The sequence below is a fragment of the Mirounga angustirostris genome, unplaced genomic scaffold, assembly GCF_029215605.1.
Source record: "Mirounga angustirostris isolate CCGP_5_RB_7025 unplaced genomic scaffold, mMirAng1.0.hap1 SCAF_15, whole genome shotgun sequence".
Taxonomy (NCBI): domain Eukaryota; kingdom Metazoa; phylum Chordata; class Mammalia; order Carnivora; family Phocidae; genus Mirounga; species Mirounga angustirostris.
In genome coordinates, this window is record NW_026991723.1 from 83,163,325 (window position 1) to 83,176,916 (window position 13,592).

The 13,592-nt window shown below is 48.8% G+C and overlaps 1 long non-coding RNA gene across 2 annotated transcripts in view; it reads right to left on the reverse strand.

Moving 5' to 3' along the window:
* Positions 1-813: 813 nt before the first annotated feature.
* Positions 814-13,592, reverse strand: part of LOC123849985 (uncharacterized) — a 31,577-nt gene continuing 18,798 nt past the window's right edge. The window contains exons 3-4 of one of the 2 annotated variants that reach the window (XR_006792210.2): positions 6,312-6,390; positions 814-1,510 (exon numbers count right to left, since the gene is read on the reverse strand). This is a non-coding gene — a long non-coding RNA (uncharacterized LOC123849985). The remainder of the gene's footprint in view (positions 1,511-6,311; positions 6,391-13,592) is intronic. The other variant, XR_010407536.1, reaches the window with a different exon arrangement.

Here is a 13,592-nt window from a genome sequence, read left to right on the forward strand (position 1 = left end):
ACAGAGATCTCACATGTTAGCATGATTTGTGAGCAAGGCACTGACTGTCTTTTGTTCTGGGCTCCGTTGTCATGGATGTTTGTGTGGCAAACCCCCTGGAAGACAGACACAGTGTCCCCCTGCAGGGTGAAGAGCAGGCATGCTACTGCCCATGGTAAGAGATTTGGGTCCCCTAATCAGAGTGGCTCTCCTATAACACAACTCAGTGCATGTGCAGGTGATTTCTAGCCCTCTTCATGCTAATCTGTGGCCATTGGGGCTCTGTTATTATAATTCGGGCTATCGCTATTGCTGTGAGTAACAAACTTCTTCTGATCTGTCGCATGTTTTCTGCCAGCAAGAAGCAGAGGCAAACCAACTCCTTAGTATGCAATTAGGGTAAAATCTCAAACCCTGCACAGTTCTAGATAATCCTTCCCTACACTGACCCTTTTGGCCAGTAGAATACCATGGAAGTGATGCTATGTAAGTTCAAGACCAAGTCATAAAAGACAATATAGCTTCTGCCTGGTTCTCCTGGGGTGCTCACTCTTGGATCCCAGGCCCCATGCTGTGAGGAAGCTCCAGATGCCTTGAGGAGAGGCCCACATAAAGAGGGACTGACAGGTCTCACCAGCTTGTCAGAAATTTGAGTTAATCAACCTGCAAGTGGACCCTGCAGTCCCAGTCCAACCTTCAGATGAGTGCAGCCCCTCAACATCTTACTGAATACTCAGGATAACTAAGCAGGAATTCCCAGCCCAGCCTGGTCCTAGATTCCTGACTCAGAGAAACTGTGAGAGATATTAAATGATTACTGTCATCTTAAACCATTGCATTTGGGGATGATTTATTGCACAGAATAGATAACTAATACATAGGACATGGGCCTCATCCCCTCAGTGCCAGGTGATCCAGCAGAGGGGAAACTCAAGGCTTTCCTGAGCTTCCATGCAGTGTGGAAGTTGGGGTAAAAGCCAGCAGACCTGCCACAGGGTCTCTGAGCCTCAGTGTCCCCATCTATAAAATGGGGGATGCAAATAATAGCCCCTTCCTAGGAATGTGGGAAACATTCAGTGAGATAATCACGTAAAGCACTCAGCTTTAACTTTTGTGTATAACAAACTCTATTACGTGCTTGTATTGCTTTTGTTTAATTATTTTGAGAGATTAAAAATCAGAGAAGTCAAAAAAATAGCATAATAATCACTCAAAATCACCAGCCAGATTAACAACAAATAACTTTTTTGTCATGTCTGCTTCAATTCTTTTTAAAACTCTGCTGTTAAATATATGCATGTGTTCTCCCTTTGAGAAGTGAACCCAAACATTGAAGGTGAAGCTGAGAGCCTCCTGGCTGGTCCCCAAGTCCCACTTCTGCCTTCTTTCCCTGGGCGGGACTCAGCAGGAGTGTGGCGTGCTTACTTCTGGTCCGGCCTTTCTCCCAGCGTTGGGTGGTGGGCGGCCGCATCTGCGGAAGCTCCAGAGAGTCAAGTACGCCACCACCGTTGGCCCAGATGCAGAGAGATGCCTGGGGAGCAAGGCAGCAGGAGGTAAGAGGAAGAGAACAGGAAGCATGGGCAAGAGAAACCCGAAGAAGGAGGCCCCACCAGCTGCCCAGAGAGACAGGGAGCTAGAAGCTGGGCCAGGCTTGCCATGGGCCACGGGGGCTGCTATGGCTTCCTGACATTGGGTTAGTCGCTGTCACCTGCACTGTCACCTGCCACCTGCCACTCTCCAGCTCGGTCGCACACAATCGCACAGAGTCACCTGCCTACGATAAGCCACACACAATGATTGTTGTCCCCCTATCAGTTGTGCCGTGGGGTGTGACGTCACGCGCGATGTCACATGACACGTGCAGACCCCTCCCCGCCCGGAGCCCTGCCCACGGGTCTCCCTGCACGTTGTGTGCTGTTGGGGCCTAGGTTGTCTGGCTCAGCAGCCTGGGCCCTGGCCCTGCCTCTGCCAGCAGGGCCACCATTCACCGTCCAACTCCAGGAGCTGGGGAGGCCGGGGAGCTGCGGAAGCAGAGCAAATCCAGAGAAAAGGCTTTGTTCTTTGTGGGCAGGTCATTAGGGGGAGCCGGAGCCCCTCTGCCAGCCCCTCCCCTCCAACAAAGGAACAAAACAGCAGCTATTTTTAGATTCGTGTCAAACTCTCCCTCAGACCCTGGGGTGGGGAGTCCCGTGAGAGAGGCATTTGTGAGGGCTCTAATGAGCGGCGGCAGACTCTCCAGGCAGCTGGCCCCCATCTCCGCCAGGGGAGGAGCGAGCCCCGGATGCTCCTCAGACAAAGAGAAGACCAAGACAATGAGAACAATGCCCAGGCTCCCGGACGCTGAGCATCCCCCACTCTGGAAGGCAGTCCCATTGGATGCAGGGCATGGGCGTCCGGACACTCCCTCCCTTGCCGAACCCACTGGCACCTCCCAGGCCCCGTTTCCCAAAGAAGGCTACCTGGGATGAGAAGCTTGCCTGGGATGGGCTCTTCCTACTACACAAACCTCATGAGGTGGGAAGCCTGAGAATCATCTAGATCTAAGAATGAATCCCAGCTCTGCCCCCTACAGCTATGTGGCCTCAGCTCTCAGTTTCCTTTCCTGTAAAATGGAGATTAATTCTCACCTCCCAGGATTACCGTGAAGAGTCCAGAGATAAGAACTGGGTTCATGTTCACAGTTAGGTCCTCGGTCAGCCCAGGAGCCCTGTAAGCTCCTCGTAGAGCAAGGGCTTTGTCTTATTCAGCACTAAGCAGGAGAGCACAACACTCGGCTTGGCACACATTAGGTGCTCACTAAACTTTGTTGAAAAGGTTACTAAGAGTCTTTACCAGTCTTCTGCCTTATAGGCTTGCCCCAACTTTCCAAGCCCCTCTCCCAATGTCCTCTCAAAAAGAAATTTGCCCTGCTAGGACCAAGCCACTGGTCAGCAGGTGAGTCAGCCTCCTGGACTTAAGAGCCCTGTACTGCAATGACAGAGTCTGGCCACCAGGGGGCGCAGTCTCTTAAGGTTTCAGCACGAGCCCCGAGTCCTTTCCGCCACTCAGGGGCCTGCGGGGCTGGAGACGGTACCACCCACCAGGTGGGGTACCTGTCCTCTCCCTCAGGTGGAGATTGTGGGGCCATTCTCCTAAAACACTGGAGAAGCAGCATTACCACCAAGCCTGTCATCTCACAGTGCTTAGAAAGAAATGTTTCTTCCTTTGGGTCTGCCCTGCTCCTTCCTCTTGCCAGTGTCCTGTCCTCATAGCCTATGGGGACCCATTGCTCCCTAATGCTTGCCCCACCAGAATTCAGGATTCCTTGTTCTATCACCTTCCCCTCCTCAGCCAGAGAAGCCCAGGCCATCAGGTCCTCAAGTTGACCTGTTTCCCACCCCATTTTACAGATGGGAAAGCTGAGGTCCACGGAACAGAATCCCTGTCTCAAGGGTACACAGTGAGGAGGTAGCTGGGTCAAGACCAAAACGTAGGTCTTCTTTTTCGACTTGTCCACCTCACTCATGAATTCTTTTCCTATTGTTTCAGGGGAAGGAGACAAAGGAGAAGGAAGATGATCTTTGAGGCCTTCTTATTCTGTTCCAGATCTTTGGCCTTACACTCTACCTGCATTATTCCATTGAATCCTCCACCAACCCCTTGAATAAAAAGTTCTTATTTATATTTATGGATGAGGAAAGTGAGGTCTGATAAGTTTGCCTGGGTTTCACAGCTAAACAAAACAGCGCTGGTGTTTGTCCCAGGACGGATTCCCAAACCCACATTCTTTCTGTTGCATTAGGTTGAACCATATAAAATTGCCATTCCCATATGTCAAAGTTTTTCAAATATCTGGAATGCTTAAGCTTAATATTATGCAGAGGAGACTCCCTTATCCTAAAGGAAGGAGCCATTAATTGGAACATTCTGATGGTGGGGTAAGAGAAGAATCTCTTTGGGAGCAAAACCTCTCAAAGAGATGACTGTTGCTGGAGAGATTGCCCTCCCCCCAACCCCAAAGCCCACGTCAGGACAGTGGCCAGATGGCTCTAGAGACCCAAGTTCAGTGACCTCTGGCCACAGAGGGGTCATGCACCCTGGATAAGAGGAGATTTGGGGGAGGATCTTGAAGGGGGGATATGGCTTCTCTGGCTATGTCAGGGAGGCCCCTCAGAGGAGAGACAAACCGACATGGTAAATTTAGAATGTCACAGAATGCCACAGAATATCATGGCTAGAATGCCATAGAATGCTGTTGAATGTCTAGGAATGTCGTAAAATGCTCTGGAATGTCAATGTCACAGGATATCGTGAATTCTTGTAAATGTCATAGATTGTTGTAAATGTCAAGAGATGTCACAGAATGCTGTAGATGGTTGTAAATGTCATCGAATGTCAAGGACCAACCTTCCATGTCATCATCGAATGCTGTAAGATGGCTGTAAATGTCATGGAATGACTTAGAACGTCATCCTCGACTGTGGTTGGTGGTTATAGAAATGTCCGCATCACAGAATGTCACGGAGAGTTTGAGCCAGCTGGCAAGGACTTTGGGGATTGTCCAGGTTCAGCTGCTCATTTTGCAGGTGGGAAAACTGAGGCCCAGAGAGGGGAAAGGGCCTTGTCTACTAGAGCTCACCCAGATAGTCATTGGCAGTTTCAGAATCGACATCTGGGTCTCTGGACTCCCAGCCCAAGCAGCCTCCCCTTGGCTGAGGCTCGTGGGGACTAATTAACCCTGTGATGGAAACAGTGGTGCCCAGTGGGTATTCAGCAAAACTCTTGAATCTGGCTGGCACTAGCCTGTCGGGATGGGGAATTAACTCCACAAGTGGGGCATTCTGGGCTGGAAAACGAAAAAATGAGTTCTTTGCTAAACTTTGCTAAAATCAACAATGGCCCTTGCTCTGCAGCAGAGAGCAGGTGGGTGTGTTGGGGGAGCCCCCAGAGGCCTCTCCCCGACCCTGTGCCAGAAAGGTGCCTCCAGGCTGTCTCAGGAGCCTCACCTTGCAGAGCCGGGGACTCAGAGGTGTCCACTCTGGTGGACAACACTTGGTGGAGGCCCTGGGGCCAGGGAGGCTAGGTGTGGGTCTGAGAGGCAGGGCAACAAGAGGGGGACCTCAGAAGGAGAACATCTGATGCCACACTAGGCCTTTACAGCCAGATGTGAGGCAGGAAAGATGCCATTTCAGTTCAACTGATAGCAGCACCTGGGATGGAAGTTAGCAGAAAGAATCCAGAGTCCTTCTTGGAAGGTTTATGGAACTGGGAGCAAGATGGCGAGATGAAATCATCTTCAGGAGGTGCTCTTCCCTTGCCTCCGCAACCAACAGGAGACTCTACCCATAATAAGGTGCTCTCTGCTTCCCTCCATTTGTCCCTAAGCCTCTCCCTGCCTCTCCCCGCCCAACACACTTCTCCCCTCATGTAAAGATTCCCAGAACTAGCCCTCCCCTCCTGTCTCCTGGTGGTATGAACCACCCTGCAGGTCCTCTGACCTACACGAATGAACCAAGCCCTGGAGCTCCCTGCCCTGTAAGGGCAAGTGAAACAGGGAGAATTCCAGGGCTCTGCCCACATCCTCACTGATGCACAGTCCCCTTCTCCTGGCTACCGGGCTAGAGACCTTTCTGGGCGCAAAACCCAGAGCCATCCCAGGGCGTCCCCAGCCCTGAGGGGAGAGTTGGGAGCGGTGGCAGAGAAGATCCCTCTGGCAGGCCTTGGAGGTGGTCCGGGCTGACCACAGCCACCATCTCAGCTGGACAGGGGAACCTTTGCCCCTCTAGGCTGGGCTGGCAGTGACTCTGAACATTAGGCATCCACCCTCTTAGCAAAGCCTTCCTTTCTCTCTGAGAGTTTGCTCCCTGCAGCTGTAAAAATAACGAGGTCCCAGCAGAGCCTGGTGGCAGAGCTGAGTTCAGGAAAGGGCACAATGAAAGAATGTTCAGGAGGAGAAGGGGGTGGAGGGGCTCAGGCAGGGACAGGCCACGGTGACTGGAGGGTCTGGGGGGAGTTCAGGGCCATGGAGGACCACAGGGGGAGCAGTGGGGTTAACCTCACCCTTGTCCATATTAATGAAGATTTTCCAGTGGTGCACACACACTTGTGTTGCTGGAGACTATGCTTCCGTGTGGGGACACGTGTGCCTGGGTGTTGTGCTTGCCCCTGGGTAGGCATGCACCATCTGCCTGTTGGGAGTGTATGGATGTGTGTGTCCTTTATTGTTTCTGTGTAGATGGGTGTGACTGTGTGGGTATATATGTGCATATCTTAATATGAATATGATGGTCTCAGCATCAGCTGAAGGAAGACGTGGTTTAAAAGACAAGGAGAGTAGTGTTTAAGAGCTGTACCTAGGCTCAGGAAGATCTGGATTCAAATCCTGCCAGTGGCACCTTGGGCAGGTGATTCAGCTTCTTTCAGTTTTTCTATCTGTAAAATGGGGAAAACATTAATCTCCACCTTCCCAGGGTTATCATGAAAGTCTAGTGAGACAGGGAATATAAAAGTGCTTTGTGAACCGTAAAAGGCAGGCCAGGATTGGGAAAAGACAGGTGTGACAGGATTGCTGCAAGACCTGAGGATAAATACGGTAATGATACGCAAATTGTGCATGAGACTTGTGTCCGGAATAAAAGAATAACAGAAGAAAGTGCCAGGTCCCCTGTGTACCTGTTGGGGAGAGTATTTATTGATGTGCCAATGTCAGGTACATTCCCTACCCTTGACATTGCTCTCCAACCACCACTTGTCAACCCGGTTCCCAGATCCCAAGTTTGAAGAATCAGAAGAATGGGTATAGAGGATGGGAGCAGAGAGAAGGAAGGAAAGGTGAGAGCTGAGAGCTGAAGACAATCTACATGATAAAGAAATGGGAAGCAGGGAGGAGAGAAAAAGAGAAACCCAAGGGGCATCCGGGGATTTGGTGAGTGAAAGGTGGTGGAACAGGCGCTAGTGGGGGTGGGGAGGAGAGAAGGACAGGTGAGGAGAGCCGCTGTGAATTCTAGTCTGGATTCCTTTATTGTTCTTAAAATTCAGGTAAAGGCTGGAATTATTATTTTTTTTAGTTGATTTATTAATTATCTCTGCACCAAATGTGGGACTTAAACTCATGACCCCGAGGTCAAGGGTCACATGCTCTTCTGACTAAGTCAGCCAAGCGCCCTTGGAATTCTTTTCAATTCCCTATTTAATGGCTGTATTTTGTGTCTTTGAATCTGAATCTGTGCTGAGACTGGACCATTTGGGGCTACTGCCTATATAGTCTGATTGGCTGTGTCCAAGGAAGCTGGCCCACCACTGGCCAGGAGAGCAGTCTGGAGAAAAGAGCCATTGTGAGCTGGGCAGATCCCTCCAAAAGGCGTCTTCCAATGAGCGGCACTGCTGACCCTTGGTGCCAAGGCTTCCTCCCTCAGCAGGTGCTTCTCTGTCCTCTAGGGAAGCAGATGGAAAAGCTGAAGAGGATCTCGGGGCCCAGGAGTAGGGCCACTTGGGACTCCCAACCTCATCTGCAGAGGTCTCTGCCTCAAAGAGCTTATATTCTAGTAGAGGAGACTGAAGCCATAACTCCACGTTGCATTGTAAGAATAACAATAAAGGCATTGCTAGGCAAGGGCGGAGGGGAGAGTGTGGGCTAATTCACCTCTAATTCACCTCAGCAGAGAAGGGGAGCCACAGAGGTGGTGACATTGAGCTTCAGTCTTAAGGGCAGAGCTGGAGAGTGCCAAGCGGACCCAGTGGAGAATTGTGTTCCAGGAGTCAGGAGTTGCTTGTGTAGAGGAAAGGGTGTGTGAGGAGCCTGGGAGGTAAGGGAAAAGGCCAGGGTGATGAAGTGTGGGACGTGAGAGGGAGAATCCAGGGCAGAAGGGGCAGAGGAGATGCACAGGGGACAGAACATCAGAAGCCACATCAGGGAGGCCTTTAATTCTGGGATAAAGAGAGAGGATTTATCTTGTAGCAATGAGGAGCCTTGGAACCATGTGGAAGGTTTTAGTCAGGGAATAATGGGATCAAGATGGCATTTTTTTTTTAAGAGCTGATTTTTTAAAAAAAGAAAAATTACTCAGCCTGCTGGGTGGTGGGTGGGACTTGGGAGGAAAGATTGGAAGAGGGAAGCGCCGTGGGCAATGAGATAGTAGCTACCCTCCATCAAACTTTAAGCGCATTATTTCATCTTACCTTCTCCACAACCCGATGTAAGATCAGCATCTCCATTTTACAGATGGAAAAACTAGGACTCAGGAGACGATGTGAATGTCCTCAGGTCACACAGCCTGCAAGCTCCTAGATAAGATTCCAACTTACCTGGAAGATTCTAGGTAAGAATCTGGGAGATTCCAGCCCAGCCCCGGCTGATGCCAGAGCCCTCCTTCTCAGTCTTTACGACTGGATCCAGGCGGCCTGGGGTCGAATCCTAGCCTCACCGCAGCACGTGACAGCTGCCATAATGGGGCAACGGACGTGAGAGGTCTGGGCCTCAGTGTCCTCATCTGTAAAGTGGGGCTAATAATAGCATCCACCTCATGGGGTTGTGAGGACAGAGTGCTTGGCAAGGCGCCTGCAAGCAACACACTCTCACCACGGCAATGTCCTGGCAAAGCACGTGCCACCCGCCATAGAACCACAGAGGAACCATCGGCTGAGCAGAGAGGCCCGGGCAAGGAAAGCGCCTCAGGGGTGGAGAGAAATGGGGAACTTGGGAGACGCAGGTGGTGGAATGGGTGGCACCTGGGAGGGGGAGGATGGGGAAGGAAGAGCAAAGCTGTGTCCTTACTCTGTCCTGGTGGGGGCGTGGCGCGGGAGGGTGGCAGTTCTGCCCACTCATTTGGGGAACCTGGAGGCTGAGCAGGTTTGGGAAGGATAATGAGTCTGCGGCTCCTGTGAGCCCCCGCCCCCCAACTCCAACCTCCAGGCCCCAGCCCGCTCTGCAGCCTGGGAGGAGACCCAGGGGCTTCCTCTCGGTCTTGACCCTCACTCAGATAAAGGCCTACTCTAGGCTGAGTCTCCAGGGATAACTCCGCTCGCCTGACAGAATCTAGGGAGCTGGCCGGGTCTCACCAAGGCCAGCCAGAGGCTGTTGTCCCCACTGGAGGCCGGCTCTTCGGTCCAGCCTCAGAGACTCTCCCAGGGCACTGCTGGACTCCCAGCAGAAATCCGTACTGACTGCACCTATAACCTCTGCCAGGAAAATACTTTGCTTGTGTTTGCAGGTATGGATGGAGGTGGTGCACAGCTTCCATGCTCTGGACGTGCCACCCTCCCAACACTCTGGAGCTCCTGTTGGTGCAGACATGAGGAGTAGAGAAGCCAGTGCCTGAGGGGGAGGCCCTGGGTGAGTGTTCCATGAACATGGGCCACTATGAGCTGCTGGGGGTGAGGATGTGCCTGTGAGAACCACACAGCCAAGATGAGGGCTGGTTGGGACGTGGGGACAGGTGGCACGGGGTTGGCATGGTGACCATATGTGCTTTATTCTTTTTTCCCCCTAAAATAAAATCAGCTTTAAAGAACTAAAAGTAATAGTTATTGAAATGATTCACTGGAAACAAAAAGGTTCACTGTGTAAGATTCAGACAATACAGAAAGGTAAAAGGAAACAAAGGTTAGGAAAAAACCCCACCTTTTAAATATAAAATAAAACAAAGAGACAGAAGCCACAGCAAGACAAATGTACAGCTTAATGAATTATAATAAACACCATTGTGACCACCACCTGGTTCAAGACAGAGAACTTGGCCAGCCTCCCTAATGCCTCCCTGCACCCCGCCGGGCCACAACTGCTTCCTTACACCCCAAAATAACCACTATCCTTATTTTTATGTCAATCACTCCTTTGCATTTCTCTGTGGTTTTATCACCCAAGTGGAAACACTTAGATACCATAGTTCAGTTGGCAATTAAAAAACATTTCCTATGTCATTTAAGTGCTTTTAATCAGAAGTCCCCTTGAGATTCTCTTTCCAATTCCCTCTGCCCCTTCCCCCACCCCCTCCAGCCCAGAGCTGTCTCTCTCTCTCTAAAATAAATAAATAAGTCTTTGAAAAAAAAATAAGTGCTTTTAATCTATAGGTTCCCCTCCTCCCTGTTCTTTTCCTTAAAATATGTCTGTTGAGGACGCTGGCTGTTTGGCCTGTAGAGTTTCCCACAGTCTGGATTTTGTCCAGTGCAGTTCAATTTGTCCTTTGTCTTCTGCAATCCATGCAAATTGGCTTTATTTTTAATGGCTGTATCATAATTTGTAACCCATGTCTTCTGATTGCCCAGCTTGTTTTTTCAGATTGCTATAATGAACACCATTAAGATGAACACATCCTCAAATCTACCCCTTTGCCTGCTTGTGGATACTTTGTTGTGATGGGGCATGGTTGGGAACACTGGTCTCTCCTTGGGGTCAGCCTATCCAGCCCTTGAGTGCTGTATCAGCAGCCTCAGCCCACCTGCAGGCAGGGCTGCAACCTGTCAAACCTGGAGCCTGGAGCTCCATGTCCTCACACCCTTTGTCCCACTCCCCATCTGAGTTTGATTCACTCTGTGCCACCTGGAGACCCTTTCCATGTGGTCCAGCTGCTAGCCCTTCCCCACCAGCCCATATTGCTGAAGTCTCAGCAGCTTTCGGAATGGCCCTACCCAAAACACAACATGTGTATTTTTCTTAGTATGTGGTTGAGGTATTTACATACTGAAAAAATGCAACATAGCCATGCTATTCATGGCCCACCATATCCGCTTGACCCACCTCTAAGTTCAGCTGCAGCTATGGTGGCCACTTAGGGATTTTCCAAGGCAGCTGGGAAGTCTCAGGGAGTTAACAGTCCTGTGGTCAGCTTCTGCCCATAGGGGGAGGGGAGCCAGAGGACAAATATCTCTGTCCACTGTCCTTTCGAGAGACAAGTTTCAGGTGCATTCTACACATTTCCTTAGAGATTTCCCAGCAGACTGCCTGTCGCTTGCCCAGTCCAACACACACCCTTCCCTGGCATTTCCTCCCCCTGTCTCCTTCCCCCTTCTCCCTTGCTCCAGTTTTGTGATATTACCTCACCATGAAACTCTTGGTTCCCAAGTCCTCGACTCGGGCTCTATTTTGGAGGGGACACAAACTAAGATATTAGAGTCATATTTTGTGAAGTCACAGCCTGGTGACTGAGCTAATGAGAATTCTCCAGAAGTGGTCAGCTTGAGAACCCCCACCAAAGGAGCCAACACTCACTGGACCTCTACACTGAAGATGGTCTCCTGTGCTTGAGAAACATGCTAGAAATTAGAAACACCTTCTTCCAACCTGAACAGATTTGAACCTTCTGGAAAGAAGAAAACATAGCACTATGTTTAATTTGCCTGCTCCCAGGCAATGGCACATAAAATGGCCATGTGGAGACCCAAACTAGAAGAGACACCAAGGTAAAGTGCCTGTGAATCCACCAGGAATAAGTCACCAGAGAAGAGTTACCTTACATGAGGCTCAATGAAGTCTGTCTTTTTTTGTGATTTTTCTATTACTTTCTTCATTTCAGTTTTGAACTAGGGTTTTTTTTTAAGTTCCTTTGACAAAAAAAGAATTATCTTTAAGCCTAAAAGAGTTCATTTGATCAATAAAACTCTCTAAAAAGTCAGTGGAAAAATGGACCAAAGACCTGAAAAAAAAATCACAGTACAATAAAGACAAATAGTCAACAGGAAATGAAAACATGTTCTTCCTTTCTAGTAAACAAAAAATGCAAATTATAATGACAAAATACTACCTTTTGCCTATCAAGCTGGCAAAGATTTTAAGATGTTCAAAATGCCTAGGGGCACCTGGGTAGCTCAGTCGGTTGAGCATCTGACTCTCTATTTTGACTCAGGTCATGATCTCAGGGTCATGGGATCGAGCCCCACATCGGGCCTCATGCTCAGCATGGAGTCTGCCTGGGAATCTCTCTCTCCCTCTCCCTCTGTCCCTAACCCCACTCACATCCTCTCTCTCTGTCTTTTTCTCTCTCTCTCAAATAAATAAATAAATAAATAAATAAATAAATAAATAAATAAATAAAATCTTTTTAAAAAATAATAATTTAAAAAAAATGACTGGGCAGTGTGACAGACTACTATTTACTCCCTCAAACACATCCTTTCTTTCTGCCACTGTAGCAGAGTTTTAGGCGGGCACGTGGACACACAGCTACAGACTACATTCCCCAGGCTCCTTTGCAGCTAGGTATGGCCATGTCACTAAGTTCTTGCCAATGGAAGTGCTAGAAGGGATGTATTTAATTTTAGTTTCATTTGTTGTACTAGTCAGGGTGCCAGGGTCACAGTGGAGAAGAGATGGCACCCTCAAATTGGGTAAATTAAGGAGAGCTAAATATAAGGACAATTGCAAAGGTACTGACAGAGTGTAATAAAGAATTTGGCTGGCCTTTGTCCTTGCTTCCTGGGAGGTGACCACCAAATCCTTGGAATTTTCTGGGTAATAGGAGTGTCTTTGTTATTCATGATAGGCCCCTCAGACCACACCTGATGGTTTATGCTAATTAGGTGACTTGTGGTAGACCCCAAGAAAGTGTATACTAATGAGATGACTCAGGATGGAGACTGACCATTCCAGAAAGTTAAGCCATATGATTAGAGGGTTGGGGCTTTGAGTCACATGACAAAGAAATATCCATTAACCAGCAAGGATCTTTTCAATGGAATTTAATGGAGGTCCATATAATTCTTTGTCATTCACCCTTCCCAGTACCTGAATTTGGTTGTGCTTTCCTGTCTCTGAGACCTGCTTCATCCTCACTCTGTCTCAGGCGGGCTTCAGGTTGAAAACATTAGATTCTCACTTCCCCCCACACACACCTTCACTCATGGTTTGCAAGATGCTCTAATGTTCACCACATCTCTGATTCTGACTCCCACAATTACCTGGGTTCTTGTTTGGTTAGATCATGTCTCATAACAAAATCTAACACTTCCCTTTCAGAATTAGTTACTTCCAAACTGTTCTTTTCTCATCCTTAGCATAGTCTGGGTGTTGTTTATTTACAAGGTGCATCTCTGGCAGCTAAGGGAAATTTGGTTCATGTGAACAATGGTGGCAGGGTGGGAAGTGGCAGGATCCAGGCACCTACAGGGAAATGCAGACTAATTTTCAGCACCAAGGAGAGCTCTGAGGGAGCTGTACTCCAGGAGGATGTGCTGACAAAAGCCTTTTACCCTGAGAAGCTCATGAATACCCCTATAGGTCACAGCCACAGGGAAGAATTGTATATCCCTGGGGCATCAGATGGTTTCATTTTTTATGCTAAGTGTATAACGAACTGGTGGTGACTGTCCAAAGTATTCTATTGGAGAGAACTGTAAAAACTTGTATAGGTTCAGCAGGAAATTGTTCTGAGATTGATTAATGATGTCTGCCACAGGTGGAAAAGCAGTAAGCCATGAGATGTTTGCTATTTGCCAATTCCAGTCTAGCCCTTAGGATACATACAGAAATTGTATACATGTTTTTCCATATCTATCTTTTCCTTTTAGGTTTACTCTGTTGTTTTGTGTGTGTGCTTGGGGGTGGGGGTTTGTTTTTTAATGAAGGTTTTCCTACCATGAGATTATGAAAATATTCTTTTACTTTTTCTTCTAAAACTTTTATAATTATTTTCAAAATCCCA